This window comes from Lissotriton vulgaris, chromosome 7 (genome assembly GCF_964263255.1).
Source record: "Lissotriton vulgaris chromosome 7, aLisVul1.2, whole genome shotgun sequence".
NCBI lineage: Eukaryota > Metazoa > Chordata > Amphibia > Caudata > Salamandridae > Lissotriton > Lissotriton vulgaris.
Window position 1 is genome coordinate 1418340693 of NC_141695.1, and position 19677 is coordinate 1418360369.

The following is a 19677-nucleotide window of genomic DNA, read 5'->3' on the forward strand; positions in this document are numbered from 1 at the left end:
CATTCTCACTCAGGCCTAAGGCCTTTAAGTTGCAGAATTTTGGGGAAGGGCTTCTACTTATTGCCTATCTAAAACTCAATGTAACACTTCGTTTTTCATTTTGTCAAATAAACTTAACTAAAAAAAATTCGTTCCTAGCATGGAGACACACATATACCAGTTCTACAGATCATTTAGCAGAATGTTTGATATTTGTCTTCTCAAATAAATCACTTTTGCATTTGCCCTTTTTAAATCATGTTCCTTCATTTTACACAGTGCTTAATTTGTAAGACATGAAGTGCAGGTGCTACAATTTTGCATGAGGAATACCTTTCCTATTTGTTTATTATCTCAGATGTGCGCTTTTAACGCAGATGTAATGTGAATGCGGCAAATGAGAACAAGCCAGCCTGAAATGAAATGAAGGTTACAGATTTAAATCATATACAATCAACTACATCTCATATAAAGCGCTTGTGTGCAGCATTTTGAAAGCAACTGGGAGCTATGCAAACCACGTGTGGGCTGTACAATCCTTTAGGGTACTGACAAATGAGGCTGCAGTTTTACAAATTAAATAGTGTTCCTTTTATTATTATTAGCGGGATGCAATGCTGTGTCAACCCTGCCGTATTTCTAATTTGAGATAAATGTGTTGATGACATAATTTACCGAACAACAAGCGTTTTGTGGGAACATGCTGGAGCTATTATTTATTCTTTGGCTAAAATGCAATCATCATTGCTGTACATATGCCTTGCATCCTCTGCTCATTTTAGTTCAAAAAAACAAAAACCCCATCCCAGCTAATGTCAAATTTGTAACACTTTAAGAGGACACTTTTAAACAAGTCAGGCTATTCAAGTGACCTCAGGTCAGGACCGTGGCATGGGCAGGGATTTAAACACAAAGAGGCAGCTGAAGTTAGCACCAGATGCACGTTTAACCATGTCATGCTGCATTCCACAGGCGAGGCCCTAATTAAAAGGTCACAAATGTCAACAAGACAGCCTTACAAGATAACATCTCAGCGCTACTGCTGGAAACACGTTATACAGGTTCTGCCAGTCCCCTGCTCCTGGTAACTGAAGCTGACAAGGCCAGTAGGTTTAACCATTTTCACATAACCTGCAATATTTCACTATATTTTAAAACAATTTCTATGACACATTGACTCGCTGAATCATAAGAAGGCACAACCTGCAAACATATATATTAAGGTCTAAATGTATGCATTTACTAAAAGAGACGCTTTAAAAAGGGGCCCTGAAACCATTCAAAACAGTCTATTTGTCTGAAAATCGACTTTTGCATTCTAGATACTAAGAAATAAAAAATCCTACAATTTATTGCATAATGGGTATTACTAGAATGTCTAATACCTAATTTATGAATCATACTTTTGAAAATACTAAGTTATACCTTATAGAAATGAGCTTGTTTGCGCCTAGGGTAAGGGAAATTGCGCACAGAGGTGTTTGGTCATTTTCGTGGTACAACATAACTTAAATCAAACATTTTAATGCTAGGGGGTCATAGTATGAGTGTTAAGCTTCACAAATATTAAAAAACGATTTTTGTAGCACTTGTTTTTAGTAATTATTTTTCATAATTAATAATTATTTTTTCCTAATGAAGCCTAATTATTGCTATTTGTGACTGTTCTACATATAAAATGCTCACTACATCCCTTGCCTATTATTTAGATACATATTAACACACAAGCCTAAGCGCAGCTACCTAACTGGGAATGCGTGAGATTACTGCGCCACAATTTTTTAATAAGGACTGTTTGCAAAATTCCACCACCCGTGTTTAACTAGAGAGGTGCTAGCTGAAAGAACTGAAAGAACATTCTTATTAGATATACTACAGCTGAAAAGACTTGGCTGCGAACATCTAACACCGTGCGTCTAAAGAACACGCAATTTCGTTTTTTCATTTTTTTTTTCTTGGAGCCTTATTTACATCTATTGAACGTGACCCATACACATACATACATTGAGCTCATTCCAGACACAAAACAGAAGGGGGGTCAAACACTCAGGACACACAAAACAGCGCGCTCTAACCATTTCTTGTACATAGCGCCGTTCTTGTACATAGCGCCGTCGCAATTTACAACAAAACCCACAAACAACATAGACATTTAAACACACATTTTAACCCATAGGTCAACACTTAGGACAGGAACAAGGAACAGCCTACAGACTGTCTTAAAAAATAACCTGCCAAAACTAGTTGTAAACCATATTTACAACAAAAACGTTTTAGTTCCTATTTTTCTTTTTTTTTCTTAAATTCTTCAACAGATTTCCAGAAGGCTGCAAAAGGGACAGCCTCACAGACCTTTAAAGAGAGCTCATAAATTGGAGTTCCAACCGGAGGTATCAGACGCGAATCCTCCAACCGGGAATCCTTTGTTGCAACCTAGTCAATACTAATACAAAACCAAAATACCGCGACCAGGCATCTGCGCTCACTAGTCGGGTTTCAAACTTCATGGGGCTATCTCCAACGATATACACGCAAATGTACGTGACCCACGGTTTTTGAATACTGCAGTGTTCAAATAAAACCAAGGAACCAATACTGAGGAAGATTATCCAACGATAATCTGAACCACAGCAACCAAAAGGCCTACCAACTGAACCAAATGTACCGGTACCCAAACCAAAACGTCACATTTCTGCGACCAATAAATAACCAAGGACTGCGTCACATTTCTGCGACCAATAAATAACCAAGGACTGGGAGCGACCCATTTTTATTCTTCAACTAAAACAGATGGAGAAAATATCTCTTCAACTGCCTATACAAATTGCAATTTGCATATACACAAATATTTGTCCAGATTATAACTGTCAATTCCCCACTGCACTAACAGTCTGTTAAAAAAAATACTTACAGCAAAAAAAGAATGGGTTCCTTAGTCAGGAGTGACATCTTTAGGAGAGTTTTAAGTCAGAAAAATCAAAAAACATACTGGGCCACAAAGACAGATAATCCCCCAGAAAACCCTGTGCCCAGAGTACCTCTTTTTGGTAGAATTCTGTCTTGAATTCCCCAGCAGTTCCTCCATCCTTTGACAAAATACTCCTGTAGATAACCACTCCATGATAAGGCCCCGAGTTGGGCAGCCAATTAAAGAAAAGTGTAAAATGACTCACTCTCCCCACCAGGGATCTATCCAGTAATTTGCATAATAAAGCAGGTAAGGAATTGACAGCCAATCTGTAAAATCAAAAGACATCTTTATTATTATTATTATGAGGCTTCGTCGTCCAACCGTAGTTTTACAATTGAAAGAGGGAGCCTGCCTGAGCTTTCTCAGGCAGGCCTTTTATACAAAAAGTTTGGCCCTAGGCTCACATTCTTGCTGACGAACACATCATTGTAGGTCGCTCCCATGGTACCATAACAAAGCAGGCTATAATTATGAATTCCATTCTACTTGCCCAAACTGACCAACCCATCTTCCATCATGAACATATGTCAAACTTCACATATTTTCCTGTGCAGGCCGGAGGAGCTCACCATAGATCTGGTTTCCTCCCCATCATATAAACAGTCACCTCCCCATTGTAAAAGCCCAGAAGCAGAGAAACAGAGCCAGGTGTGGAAGATAGAAATGTAGGATAAGGGATGCTTGTGGGTCATAAACAGGCATGGCTACTGTATTCGGCCTTCTAATCTTGCTCAGGCCAATGTACACAACAAGTTGCTCAGATCTTTAATATAGATTGACTAGAGGGCATGGACTGGTTTGGTGAGGCCAACATCACGTAGGCAGATTCAGCCTGTTCAGGTCAAATGGGAGTCAGGAAGAACTCAAGCTAAGGAATACGTGTCCTTTAAGAATCATTGGCTCATGTATATGCCTATGTAAAGGGCAACAACTAAAATGGACGCTTGTTCACAACCTAGAGCCTGTGGGCTCAGAATGAATTTGCCAATAACTCCTGCATGCATCATTGTATCGTGATGAAAATACACAGGCATAATGTCCTGATCATTACCGGTCTATTGATACCAAATTCGTCGTGGTATGATGATATTTTCTGCACGAGTGTTTAGGCCTTGGTACACCATTATGGCAGGGTCCGGAATTTTCAGAACCACACACGCAGTGTGTGAAAGTAATCTATCCTCCAGGGAGTGGGACACTGCTGTAAGTGATGTGTTGCTATGGCACTATCATTATAGTCACAAGTTAGGGATGTGCACATACCCCATGTAGTTGTGGTATGCTGATGATGATGTACCCTCATATATCTGAGCACTGCTGGGAGTCATATCCAGCCACCCTTCATATGTCTGGGCATTGCTGGGAGTCATATCCACCCACCCCTCATATGTCTGGCCTCTGCTGGGTGTCCTCTGCACCCATCCCTCATATGTCTGGCCTGTGCTGGAAGTCCTCTGTACCCACGCCCATAATGTTGGCCACTGCTGGGAGTCATATCCACCCACCCCCCAAACTGTTGGCCTCTGCTTGGAGTCCTTTGCACCCAGCCCCATATTGTTGGCCACTGCTGGTAGTCATATCCACCCATCCCTTATATGTCTGGGCACTGCTGAGAGTCATATCCACCCACCCCTCATATGTCTGGCCTCTGCTGGGAGTCATATCCACCCCCCCTCATATGCCTGGCCTCTGCTGGGAGTCCTCTGCACCCACCCCCATACTATTGGCCACTGCTGGGAGTCATATCCACCCACCCCTCATATGTCTGGGCACTGCTGGGAGTCATATCCACCCACCCATCATATGCCTGTGCACTGCTGGGAGTCATATCCACCCACCCCTCATATGTCTGGGCACTGCTGGGAGTCATATCCACCCACCCCTCAACTGTCTGGCCTCTGCTGGGACTCCTCTGCACCCACCCCCATATTGTTGCCACTGCTGGGAGTCATATCCACCCACCCCCATACTTTTGACCTCTGCTGGGAGTCCTCTGCACCCACCCCCATACTGTTGGCCAGAGCTGGTAGTCACATCCACCTACCCCTCATATGTCTGGGCACTGCTGGTAGTCATATCCACCCACCCCTCATATGTCTGGGCACTGCTGAGAGTCATATCCACCCACCCCTCATATGTCTGGGCACTGCTGGGAGTCATATCCACCCACCCCTCATATGTCTGGCCTCTGCTGGGAGTCATATCCACCCACCCCCATTCTGTTAGCCTCTGCTGGGAGTCCTCTGCACCCACCCCCATACTGTTGGCCACTGCTGGGAGTCCTCTGCACCCACCCCTATACTGTTGGCCACATGGGGTTGATGGCGTGTGTGTGCCTCGTATCACTATTGTGATGGTGTAGTACGCGAGTGCATGAGACGCACACTACCCCAACATACCTGGCTGGTGTGCGCCTCGTATCACTATTGTGATGTTGCCATACGCGAGTGCGTGAGAAGCACCGTACCCCAACATTCATGGCGTGTGTGCGCCTCGTATCACTATTGCAATGGTGCCGTACGCAAGCTCGTGAAACACACCGTACCCCAACATTCATGGCGTGTGTGTGCATCATATCACTTTTGCAACGGTGCCATACTCGAGCGCATGAAGCGCACCGTTCACCAACATTCATGGCGTGTGTGTGCACCTTGTATCACTATTGTGATGGTTCCATACGCGAGCGCTTGAAACGCACCGTACCCCAACATTCATGGCGTGAGTGTGAGCCTTGTATTACTATTGCAATGGTGCTATATGCGAGCGTGTAAGACGCACCGTACAAGTACACTTCCGTTGTTGTGGTATGTTGTTCTCACTGTATGCGCCGTCGTCGGTTTCTGTGCACCAGGTCGTAGGCGTACAGGACTGGGATGACACAGACGATGGGGTTCATGGCGTGTATGTTGTGTACCGGGGATGCAGTTCAGCTTAAACTCTGCTTTTACGGACGTTTTCGGATCCCTTGGGAAAAGGGTCGTACGGAGTGTTGCAGGGACAAATCGTACTTGCTGGGCTGGAAACTGCTGCTTGATTACGTACGGACGTAGCGTAATGCGTGTTCCGGATACAATTCGCACAGTTTTTTTGTCGTACGGTGTTTGGTACGATTCATACGGAGCCCTGCTTTGGACACTAATCGTACTTCATCGTAGGTACGGCAAAGCTTACGGGTACGATTCGTACGGGAAATATGCTCCGTACGGCTATTTGTAAGGGATTTTACCGAATCGGAATCAGTCCCTTAATGTGTGATTAAATACTAATATTTTTAAAACACTCCCCACCCTTATCCCCTAATAGCCCAACATCCCACTCCGAAAACAAAAATATAAATTAGAATTTAAAATAGAATTTGTAATTATATAATTTCGAAATTACAATTACATTTCTAAATTTTAAATAATTTAAAAAGTATAACATTTAATTTAATGTGTGATTAAATACTAATATTTTTAAAACACTCCCCACCCTTATCCCCTAATAATCCAACAGCCCGCTCCTAAAACAGAAATATAAATTCGAAATTAAAATAAAATTTGTTAATTATACAATTTCGAAATTACAATAAAATTTCTAAATTTTAAAGAATTTGAAATTCATTTTTTTTAATTTAATGTGTGATTTTATACTATTATTTTTAAAAGACTCCCCACCCTTATCCGCTAATAACCCAACATCCAGCTCCTAAAACATATCTTACAAGACATTTTTTAAAAAATTAATACGAATATTAATACAATTAAAGTAATATTAAATTAAAAAACAAAAATTACTAATTCAATATTTACAACATCGATATTTTACACGTTCTATATATTTTTTTTCGATATTTTTAACAACACTAATACATCGATATTATCTACAAACGATATTACTGAATTGATATTTTATACTTCGACATTTTAAATATTTTAAAAAAATGATATTTATTACATCGATATTCTATACTTCGATATTATGGTAATATCAATATTTTGACTTCAATTTAACTTTTATTCGATATTTCAAATTCAATATTATGTCCATTTACCCTTTGATCTAATTAAGACCAACTTAGCTAACATCACTTAAGAGGCCCCCTGCCCTATTAGATGGTCTGATCATTCTCTACTTATTTGTAAAATAAAACATACTTATGCTGCTCCGGCTTCCACCAAAACCTCATGCAGCCTTCGAAGACAATGGCATAAAATCACGCAAGATCGCTTCGCAGACGCATTACTGGCCAATGTCAAAGTAACATTAGAAAAGTTTAAGGAAGGTTTGGATAATTACAAGACCATAGTAGAAGCAAATTTAGATCGATTGGCCCCTTTAAAAGCATACTCCAATTTGACCAGAAACATGCATGCAACATGGTTGTCACGAAATGAAAGGAAGGAAAAAAACCTTTGGATGAAGATGGAAAGACGCTGGCGTCTCTACCGTGACACAAATAACAAAAATAGGTACAAGACAGGTCTCGAAAATATCATAAGGAATTAATAAATGAACATAGAGCACACATTGAGTCACAACTTAGTCAGGTGGGGAATTCCTCTAAAGAATTGAATTGCATCCGCTACTCCTTCACAAATCCTAAAGCATGTCACAATGAAGTTACCCCATCACAAGAACTCAGTGATAAGATAGACAATCAAATTTTCAGAAAATTGTGATTATTTATGACAAATTCATTAAAGAGAGGGAACTGTTGATTGATATTTCTATCCACCGTCCCTCACTTTCAACGAATGTGACTTCTCTGGAACGCTTCACCCCCTCTTCACCCGCCTCGTATCACTATTGTGATGTTGCCATACGCGAGCGCGTGAGAATCACCGTACCCCAACATTCATGGCGTGTGTGCGCATCGTATCACTATTGCAATTGTGCCGTACACGAGCTCGTGAAACACACCGTACCCCAACATTCATGGCGTGTGTGTGCATCATATCACTTTTGCAACGGTGCCATACTCGAGCGCATGAAGCGCACTGTTCACCAACATTCATGGCTTGTGTGTGCACCTTGTATCACTATTGTGATGGTTCCATACGCGAGCGCTTGAAACGCACCGTACCCCAACATTCATGGCGTGAGTGTGCGCCTTGTATTACTATTGCAATGGTGCTATATACGAGCGTGTAAGACACACCGTACAAGTACACTTCCGTTGTTGTGGTATGTTGTTCTCACTGTATGCGCCGTCGTCGGTTTCTGTGCACCAGGTCGTAGGCGTACAGGACTGGGATGACACGGACAATGGGGTTCATGGCGTGTATGTCGCGTACGGGGGATGCAGTTCAGCTTAAACTCTGCTTTTACGGACGTTTTTGAATCCCGTAGGAAAAGGGTCGTACGCAGTGTTGCAGGGACAAATCGTACTTGCTGGGCTGGAAACTGCTGCTTGATTACGTACGGACGTAGCGTAATGCGTGTACCGGATACAATTCGCACAGTTTTTTTGTCGTACGGTGTTTGGTACGATTCATACGGAGACCTGCTTTGGACACTAATCGTACTTCATCGTAGGTACGGCAAAGCTTACGGGTACGATTCGTACAGGAAATATGCTCTGTACAGCTATTTGTGGGGGATTTTACCGAATCGGAATCAGTCCCTTAATGTGTGATTAAATACTAATATTTTTAAAACACTCCCCACCCTTATCCCCTAATAACCCAACAGAGTGCTTTGACTAGGAATCACACGTAAACTGCTGAGTACTTTACAGGTGTAACAGTCAATTCCTATCAAGCCCCATCTATTTTGTTTCTCACTGACACCACATTTTTATTTATTATTTCACAGTGACAGCGACCCCCCTGTCCGTGTCCTGAGGAGAACCTGCAGAATTATATTGGGTTCGAAACACGTCGACGTTCTTACCTCCAAGATACAAAATAGATGGGGCTTGATAGGAATTGACTGTTACACCTGTAAAGTACTCAGCAGTTTACGTGTGATTCCTAGTCAAAGCACTCTGTGACTAACTTCATTGTGTATCTTGTGTTGGTGTCAACAAGCAGGCCAATGTAACAATTTGCTAGCCTACTTGTTCAGTTTCATCCAGGACTGGTGCCTCAACATTTGATCTATTTGAGGCATAGTATAGTTGTCCATGTTAATTCTTTTTTGTCACAATTTCCTTGTTTAATTACCGTGTTCGAGTAATTTTTTTCAGTAGATTGCATGTATGTATGTATTTTTTGTAAATATTGTGCTGTATTTGGATGCCAAAATACTTTTTCAAAAACTTTATAAAATAAGAATTAATTCAATACAAATGGTTGTCCAACCTAGCAATTGATTTCACTAGGTGGGGTACTGTTTTAATAACTCAATCTGCCCGACCTTCATACAAGGCCATGGCATTACTCCGCTTGATTCATTACTGCGGTCTCTGTCGCAGTCTGGACAGCTCTTTACAAATTTATAATGGTGCAGGCTCATCCCCGGCCACCAGTATACTGATTGTAATTCAGTCAGAGATTCCTTCATCTGTTTGTGCCTTGGACCTTCACCCATGTGTGCATCTGCTATTAATAACTTTCTCCGGTTCGTGTTTGGAATTACCCTATCCCCCACTCCAGGGATTCGAGCAAAAGGAACGGAGTTTGCATCAATTACGTATGTATAATTGAGTGGATAGTTCACAGGTAGTGCTGCACAGTTGCCTTTTGAAGACGTTTTTACTGCCAGCATGGTTTCCCCGTCTATGTATTTTTCAGAACGCTTTTTTGTGGCTACGGAAGCCGGTTTACTTGCTTCCGCTGTAGCTGTATGAATGAATTCCCTGCAATGTGAACGCCATCACGTCGATGACTAAGAGTGTGTATCACGTGAGTCTTTTGTAGTTCTTTCTGTAAAAGAACTACTTGTTTCCAAAGCATCTTATGCTTGATTGTGGCACCTGTGTCGTCTTTGTAATCATTTTGAACCCAGTTCTGCAAATCATTATTGTAGGAGTTGACGCAAAAATGCGAATCGCACACGATTAGTGTCGGGAATTCACGTTCAGCATTTTCAAGCGCCATCTTTAAAAATCTGATTTCAGCTCGCTGAGCCGAACATTTTCTCAGTGATTCAGTTTTTGTTATTTTCGGTCTGAATTTACCGCAGAGCCAGCGACCTTTAACAATCGCACAGGCTGCGTCGTAGGATTTATTTTCTACATTGTAATGCTGTATAAATCTGTCTGTATAGATTATACAGGAGTACTGTTCTAGGGGCAGAATTTCGATTGGCAGAGGACATTCTTTTTCATATTTTAAATCATTCAGTTTTTTCATGTGCGGGGCGAAATAGTATTTCACGTCTTCTGCAGCAAGAGAATTTTCCCACTGTATCCATTTCGGATCCAGTGACACTGTAGGCAGGTTTACTGGGCTGAATAGTGCCTCGAAGGTGGATTCTGCTGTGAGAACAGTGATCCTTTTGCCTTGTGCTAGTGCTCGTTCTTTCGCTACAGCAGTTTGCACTGCCTTCACAGTATTTTCTGTGAGACTGAATGTTTTTACTGCTTGTGTGTACAAATGTGATTTGTAAGCTATTGGTACCATTTCTCCCTCATTAGAGGTCAGGTACGTGAATCCGCATCTTCCTGGGATGACTCGGATTACAAGGTTGCGTGTATTGTCACGTGTTTCTAATTTTGTTTTTGCTAACATGTCTGTTTGCAGTGATCTCAAAATTTCCGTGTGTTTTTGAGTCCAGTTGATAGGTTTAAAATCAGGTTTCATTAATTCGTAGAGAGGTTTAATCCTCTCTGCATAGTTTATGATGTAAGTTCTTCCGAAATTCAGGAAGCCTAGAATCGATTGTAAGTTCTTCAGCGTTTTCGGTGCTTGGAGTACAGCGCACTTTTCTAAGAAGTTGTCCGCTAGGCTTTTTCCTTCACTTGATAATTCGTATCCTAACAATAAGACTGTTAGATGGGCAATTCATGACTTTTTAAAGTTGAATTTGTAACCCTCTGCTGCGAACCCAAGTATTATGGTATTCACTCTTTTCTAGTGAGTATCCAAGTCGTCGTCTGTGAGATAGATGTCATTGACATGCAATTTTTTGGCAAAAGAACCCATTAGATATGTCTAATGTTGTTTTGTATTTTTTGCGAACTATGTTATTCATTAGTGCAGCACTATGCGAAATTTGTACTGCAAATGTTTTGCAACATGAGTTAAGGTGTCTGTAGTCCAAGACTAGACGATACGAATCGTCCGGTTTGGAGACAGGAAACAAAGGATTGTTCATTTGAGTGGTGCATGTTTCAATTACCCCTTGGTATTCAAATTGATCTAAAATCTCCCTGACCTGTTTTTTAGCTTTTTGCTTAATTGGGTACTGCCTTTGTGCAGTCGGTTGACTTTTTAACTGGATTTTGTGAGGAGGAGAGTCCTCATCCCATCCTACATGATTTTTATATAATGCTGGTGCCTGGGCTACTGCCCATTTCCTTGCATATATATATTTAGTGTGAATTGGAATGTGATCTGAGAAGGCAGGCATAATCATTTCTTCGCCATGAGGGCACTCCCTGACAAACTCTGGGGGCCAATCTTTCTCGGCTAACAGGATGTCATAGCCTTTTGAGAGGTTAACCCAAAATAGACCCCTTATTCTTCTAGTCTTATCTCCCTCTATACGCAGTGTTATTTCGTATATCTTATGAGGTTCGCTAACTCTGGTGTCTGCAGTTTCTACCTGAATGTATTCATTCGTGTCCACTGTCTTCAGATGACTCATCAGGATCTTGCGAGCTATGCTGATTTCTGCTGCACTGTCTAGCATTGTCTGTGCCCACTCTCCATTTTTCAGCTGTGTCCTCAGTATACTCGGCATGTTCGATTACTCTAATACTGGCTACCTTCTTCCTTGGGAATTGTAATTTTTTACTTTGAGCAGGTTCCTTGTCTTTGGACTTGGTGTGCTCTCCCTTGGGTCTGACCGTCCTCTTCTTTCCGATTTCTGCGAAAAAGATCGAGAGGGACGTGTATCAATACTTTGATATCTATCAGGCTTTTTCAAGTTATCCCTATTTCAAAGGTTATATCTTTTCTCAGAGTGCTCCCTCTGGGGAGACTGGTGTTCTCGAGTCGTAGTTCTTTCCCTACGTCGAGGAGACCTTCCTCTGGACTGGAAAACTTTTTCTTTGGGAGTGGATTGTTTATTTCCATCCCAGCTCTTTTTAGGAGTGTTTAGATTATTTTTAATAAATAATTTTTCATGATTTTCGAGTAATTGGGGTTTACACCCAAACTATCTCTACCTAATTCTTCATAGCATTTTTCTATAATTCTGGCAAGCTCAATTGGTTGATCTGTTATATCTGTTTCTTTCAATTTATGGCGGATCTCCACAGATGCTGCTTCTCCTTTTATGATGGCTAGTAATATAGCCGAGACCTGCTTGAAGTCTTTCAGTAATTTCATACCAAGAGTTAAAGCAGGTTCTGGACCGTATTCATTCTAAATTTGTTTTAGCACATCCGGTATTACCGCCATGGACGGAACACCATGTGTTTTTGTGTTTTTGTGTAAATTGAAGCAAAGACTGTACCCCAAGTGTCACAGTCCTCCACATGTGGTGCGACCCCCATTGGAAGGCAGATAGTCAGAATTCTGTGTTTCTCAATAGGGGTAGTATTCGGGAATACTGCCTCTATTTGAGTAATTTTCTGTGCTAACCAAAAAGGAATTTGTTCCCGTTTTGCGGGAGTTTTTCCAAGACATGATTGTATGTTCTGTGGTGTAATTTTATTTGTGGAACATTAACAGCTGTTTGGACTGTTGCAGTCCGCATTACATATTGGACTAACTGTCTATGTATTTTAATCAGTAATTTTAGCTGTGCTAAAAGTTCTTCTCTTGACATTTTTTCAATGTCTGGATGTGGTGTGTAGCTGGCTAGAACCGGCCACGTTGCTCCTGGTCTACCTAGTGGACCGAGCCTGGTGATGTGATCATTATGTTTTAGGGCGCCTTTAAACCAGAGCAGGTGCTCTTGGTATTTTAATGGGATTTCAATCTCCTCAAAAGGAGCGTACTCTTCCGGTGGTTCCTCTATTTTGTAATAGTGAAACTCGTGTGTTGTAGCGTTTGCCGCTGGAAAGTTTATCCAAGAATAGAATACCTCTGTCTGCCGATATTCGTGTGCCTCTATCACGAAAATGACTGTACCACCTCATGATGTCAGTCCATTTTCTATAAGTTTTAACGTTATAGTTTTTCTTATGTTGACTGGAATGAGGATAGCATTCTGGTCAGTCTGTAGGAGACTCGTGTCTTCCTCCATTAGTTGATTTGCTAGTATAGCAGCATCCCTTTCTTCATCACTCATTTTACCGTCAGAAAGGTTTTTTGTTGCAGATCAGATTTTCAAGGAAACAAAGATTAGGTGCACAATATTTTGGAACACTGTATCCTTCAACGTTGACTAAACCAGAAACTTTACATAGGAATCTCGTCCTACTAAGTTCCGGCGGATTTTAACCTTTCACCCACTTTAGACGTCTACTGGAGCATTTACGGGAGAAAAGGTATGTGTGAAAAAGTACAACTGAGTTACTCTAACGTCTTGCGTTAGTTTTATCGCCTTACCAAACGTTGGGCGCCATGTAGTGTAGTTCCTATTTTCCCTATAGGCCCTGCGCATTGGATTAACATAAACAGTAGTGTAGACGTAGGACTGCGGTCTTCTAGGTCTCTACTGACTATGTTAGACTTAATTTAGGTTTGCGCCAGCTAGCTCAGAGGTCACTGGAAACTTTCTTGACTGAATAGGAAGTGATCAGCTTCCCTGGCTCAGACAAGAAGGGATTCAGCTTCCGACAACCGCATAAACATGACAACTTTGCTCCTCAGAATAAGAGTCAATCTCTAGAGTCGTGTGAAACAATAGACAGCTATTTCACTCAGTCAGTTGTGCAGATTTACTTTCACCAGGATGCAGAGAATAGGGAGACAGGTGTTTTCAATAAAAGATATTATTTATTGAGCAGTCTTCCTTTTCATGCAAGAGAAATGAATTGCCACAATTGCAAGACTTGTTATTATAAAAAGTGCGTACAGTAAAAGGAGTATTATTAGATAATACTGTAAAATCATTGATATGGTTTCTTAGCCATAAGATGGTTAAAATGAATAAAATATATACATTGGCTAACGACCTCAACTGGTGTTTCTAACTACGCCTACCCCAGTGTACCTGACCTAAGCCAAATACAAGGGAGGGAGTAAGTAACAGTTTAAGTTAAGTTGGTTTTGCCAAGAGTTTGTTTCAAGAATTCTCTCTAAGGGTTTAGTCAGCACTGTACCTCTGGAACAGAATGCAGGAGGTCTGGTATCTCCTCTCAGGACCCGATATCCCAGTTACCCGCAAGGGTAGGCTGGAAATGCCGGAGCTGGATTTTCTCGGCAGGAGAAAAGACAGCGTCTTTCTCAGCACGTCAAGGAGGAGGGGCAGCTTCCGTGGGCTTCTCACATCTGCTGGGCTCTGCAAGGGACAGCTGTTCTGCTCCAGTATTCACCACTACCGTGGGCTTGCTTAAGGCAACGTTGGTATATTTATACCGGAAGGAGTTCCATTACTAATCAAAACAAAGCAAGGGGGGCTTTCCCAGGTTACTGGGGGATTTGAGATGTCGAAAGAACTCGGTGTGCTATCTAGGAATCTAAGGAAGTGGCTTCTGCTGTGTCATGGACTGTCATGAGCTGCAGAGACGAGTTACTGAAATATGGCTCTGATCGTTATGCCATTATAGGGATATGTATTGATTATAGCCGTATAGGGGCATGAGGTCACAATATTGATCGGGGTCCTAGATAAAACACAACAATTTGTTTCCTTTTGGTTGATTCTATAGACCCGCTGCATGCTTGTTACCAGTGGTAATGCTATCCATTGCGACCTTATGGTCTCATTTGTATTTTTATAAAGGAGCGGAGGGTCCTGTTCTTACTTTGTCTGAAAATTAATAAAAAGATTTAAACCATAAAATGCACTTGAATCTCATTAATGTTAATACAAGGGACGTATACAGGGGAAATCCAATAAAAACTTCTGGCAACTGATAACAAGCTTATATCTAGACTAATCAACAACAATGGAGCAGCAAACCAAGGCCACACCAAGAAATCTGAAGAAAATGAACAAAAACTTGTAGCATAGCAAAAAAAGGTTATATGCAGACCCCAAAGATGTGGATAGGACAGTATGGGAGAGAACACCCATAAACCCTGTACAGAAATTCACATTTTCATAGGTATGTACAGAGCAAACTCAATTGGTGTTAATGACATTGTGAGTTAGCGTGAGCTGCTGGAAGAAGAGAATGATAAGGGTGTTTATACAGTTAAGCTCTAGAGACACAAGTTGAAATGACATCAATTACCCAAAAAATACTGCATCTCATGATCAAAACTAAGGCCATGTTCCACTGTACTTAAAGGCATGATCCACATAGCTTCAGTTCTTCTAAGCTTAAGTTCCCTATTTCCACCCCGTAGGTTAGGCTGTGTTATGTCAATCCCAAAAAACAACACATGTTTCTCTGCCGCCCTGTGAAGGACAAGTGGCAGCATGTAGTGCTACTGGGTATTTCGGGTCCTCTTTATGTATGACTCTGTCGTGTTCCATTATTCTTTCCTTTAGCGGTCTGATAGTGCCACCAACATAGATTTTTCCACACATGCACTCTATAATACAGGTGACACATCTGGTGGTGCTCCAGACCCATAGGAATGAATGGGATACCGAATATTACCGAACCAGTAACATTTACCGAATTTCTACCTACATACTATTTACTGATTCTCAAATACCGATTCGGGAAAATTTTGTATTTGAGAATCGGTAAATAGAGATTACCTACATATGGCCCTTAGTACCTAAACCACAAATTATATAACAAATAGACAAAAGTTGAAATTAGTGATTTGGTGGACAACCCACTCAAAATATAAATTAAGTTGTTAACAGATAAAGGATAAAGTACAGTAAAGTTGAATACTTACTCAATACTGTAGGAAAAACGAATGAGGATGCTGGATGACTTTCATCAGGAACCACAAGTTCAACTGAGACTTGCAACCTGGATAGTCTTCATGGATCCACAAGGTCCACATAGGAGCACAAGTAAGGTATAACACCTTGGCGATACACATGAAAGCAACAAAGCTAGCAATAAAGTGAGTGAATTGCATAATTTTAAACAAGAAAACCAGTGAACAATCCTTAACTCACAGCTTGAAAAAGATCCTGGCATCAGGAACTCCAAAGATCTCACCCCAAATTTTTTATAAACAACTATTTGCCAAAATTAATGCAAAGTCTCTCTACATTTCCTGGTCAAATTTGCCCAATCCAACTTGACTTGCTGAGGTCCTATTGCCTTGACTGTATTCACTAATACAAAGGTGAGTGGAATATGCTATTTTGATTACATTGATCAATGAGCAATATGTACACTGTTGAGTTTGGAGGATATGGAAACGTATTTCTGCCCAGGAGACTTTTGTTATGTGGGAGTGGAGTAACGGAAATGAAAACAAAAGGAAAAGCACAGTGCCTACTGACACCTTCCTGAAATAAAATATGAAGAAAATAATAACTGCGATAAGCTGAAAATAGGGAACAAGCCATGTTAGAAGGAACAAACTGCCGTCTCACATGGCTGTAAAATATAATAATTCAAGATAGAAAAGGGGAAAGTTAATAGGCCAATGAAAATGGCGAATGTAAAGTACTCATAGCAGAAATTAAGGCCAAAGTGTTACCAACACGTGGATATGGATGAGAAATAATGTAAGATGCAGAGACCGGTATACTTGAATGAATGGTGATAAGATTGTATAAACAACTTTCGAAATTAACCAAGATCAACATCGCCCGACAAAGTATGTTTGAAAATCTCAGGAACAAAATATCCACTCCCTATATCTACAGCATTTATGATGCTCTACAACAAATTGCTTACAACTGCAGATTATATATTGTGGCACAAGGATTTTAGACTGAAAACAACTTTAAAAGGAGGAAAGGAGGCTATAAGAAATATCTTGAAAGAAGCATTGGGAGCACTTTGTAGAATGGCAATAGATATGGGCAAACGTTCAAAAGAGTGGTAAAGCATTTAATTAAACTGCTAATTGGGTAACAGATAAAAAAAGCTTTAGAAGCGATTACATGGGTGGCTGGTCTTCAAATGATACACCACCCAAACAGAATTGACTGTTCTGGGAACAACATACCATTGGAAAATGAAACAGGCATACACTGCACTTGACTCAGTGAGAGACACTAACTAGATTTACTACCAAAATGGAGGTGAAGCGGCCAAGACAACAGTTGCCACCTATATCACCAAGGAGATGATACTTTATCATATGTCAAATGTATCTGACCTGCTATGGCAACACAGAGAAGAAGTTTGTTAGGCAAAGAGTTTAACAAGCAAGGAGTCAGGAGCTGTAGAAACACACTGATGGAATCATTGGACGCACGAAACACAATGATAAACATTACAATAGTACAGTTCCTGGCCTTTTTTGAAACCATAGTTAGTGTAAAGGATCTGACATTAATGGTGTTGGAGTGGGCTGTTAAAAGGAGGCCCCGAAAGGAATCCGTGGTGTGATTCATCATGCATTAACAGGCTGCTACAAAAATGGGCATAAGCTGCTCCATAACCTGTCAAGCCGTATACCATTAAAACATCGTTTATGTCTGCTTGCAGGGGTTTAGCACTTTAAATGCAATTTGCGAAAAAGCATTAACACAATTAACTCAGCTCTGAAAACCTGTACCAATATCACCATAGACCATTTTCCCGGCATGCGTTTGCACAATAGGGTATCTTCTATGTCAAATGTAAACATTGCATAATCTTTGGCCTGTTAACCTAACCATGCACATTGGCAATTTATCCAATATTTTCAATGGGTTGATTAGTACATTTTATAGATGGTACCCAATAAAGGAATAAAAAGGTTTCTTGAAAGGAACTTATGGGGTGCTTCGCTATACATTGACAGCTGATAGGGAAACAAACTTAAGTTGATGACTATCCCTTTAAAACATGTACCAATGAAAAGTCAATTTAATTGTGTTTGCTGAGGTGTAGCACTTTAAGTGCAATATGGATAAATGCATAAAGACAATCAAGTCAGTTGGTAATGCTTAAACCCGTGTTACCATAGCCCCCAACGCCTTTTTTCATAAACATAAATATTCACAATAGGCTTTACACAATTTTAACAAATACTGATTGTATAGCCTTTCTTGGACAATAAAATTAACCTGCGCCCTATTACATTAATTTTCTACGGGGTTATGCCCAAGTAGAAGCTACAGTAGTACGTTCAAGAGATTGGTCGAGGTAGTTAAATATTTAGTGTGAGTCAAAAAAAAAAACAATAGCAAACATATCACCACTGATAAATGCAAAGGTAAATTCAAGAGCGGAAATGTAATTTCCAAATTAAAAAAATCATTAAATGCGATTAACAGTCAAGGCAATTAATGGGTCGCTATGCATTGCTATTATCAGTGCTCATAGGCGTAAGAAGCAAAAGGGAATTTAGGGCAGTGATTGTGAGTTGATGCGTGAGGGACAGGATAAAGGTGTTTGTGACAAAAATACAATATACAATTTATACAGATTGATCTTTCCAGCCTTAATGTGGTCATTTAGTTCCCATATATACACATTGCTCATAGATACATTTTCAATTGATAAATTTTTGCTATGAGCCTGTAGTGTAGTACCTATATTCCCAATAGGCTCTGAGCATTGGAATAATATATCCTATAGATTTGACGTAGGACTGAGGTCTACTAGGTCTCTATCGAATATATTAGACTTAAATGTGAGTACCCACCAGCTCAGAGGCCACTAGAAACTTTCTTGAATAAACAAAAAGGGATTAGTTTCTGACAATCGCATAAACATGACAACTTTGTTTCCCAAGAATAAGAAATATATCTCTAGAGTCGCGGAAACAATAGATAAGTATTTCACTCAGTCAATCGTGCATGCTTCGTTTCACCAGAGGTGCAGAGAAATAGAGAGACGGGCGTTTTCAATAAAAAGGTATTTATTGAACAGTCTTCTTTCTCATGCAGAAGAAATGAAGTGCTACAATCTTAATACTGGCTGTAAAGTATAATGCGTACAGCAAGAAGAGTAGTATAAAATAATACTGTAAAAGCATGGTATGGTTTCCAAGCCATAAATAACAATGACTTAAAAGTTCTCAACTGGTGCTTCTAAAATACGCCTACCCCGATGTACCTAACCTAGGTCTGGTATGAGGGAAGAAGTAAGTGAGGTTCAGAATATGTTCAGTATTCTTTGCCAAGAATCTATCCAAGATTTCTCTTAGGGTCTAATCAGCTCCATACCTTAGTTCAGAATGAAGGAGGTCTGGTATCTCTCTGTCTCGGGACTCGATTTCCCAACACCCCACAAGGGGAGCTTGGAAACACTGGAGCTGGATTTCGCGTCAAGAGAAAAGACAGCGTCTCTCTCAGTGCATCTGCTGGAGGGTCGGCTTCCTTCGGCACTTGGTGTAGCGAGCTGCGTCAGGCAAGTAGATAGTCGAACTGCTCCAAACCGCCGTGTGTTTGCTAAGGCAAGTGTGGACATATTTATACCTTGAAGGTGCCGAGTTTGATGTAAGGTCGGAAATAATAACGTCATCAAAGACTCGCAGTTCTTTGAAAACTGCATGAGTTCTTGG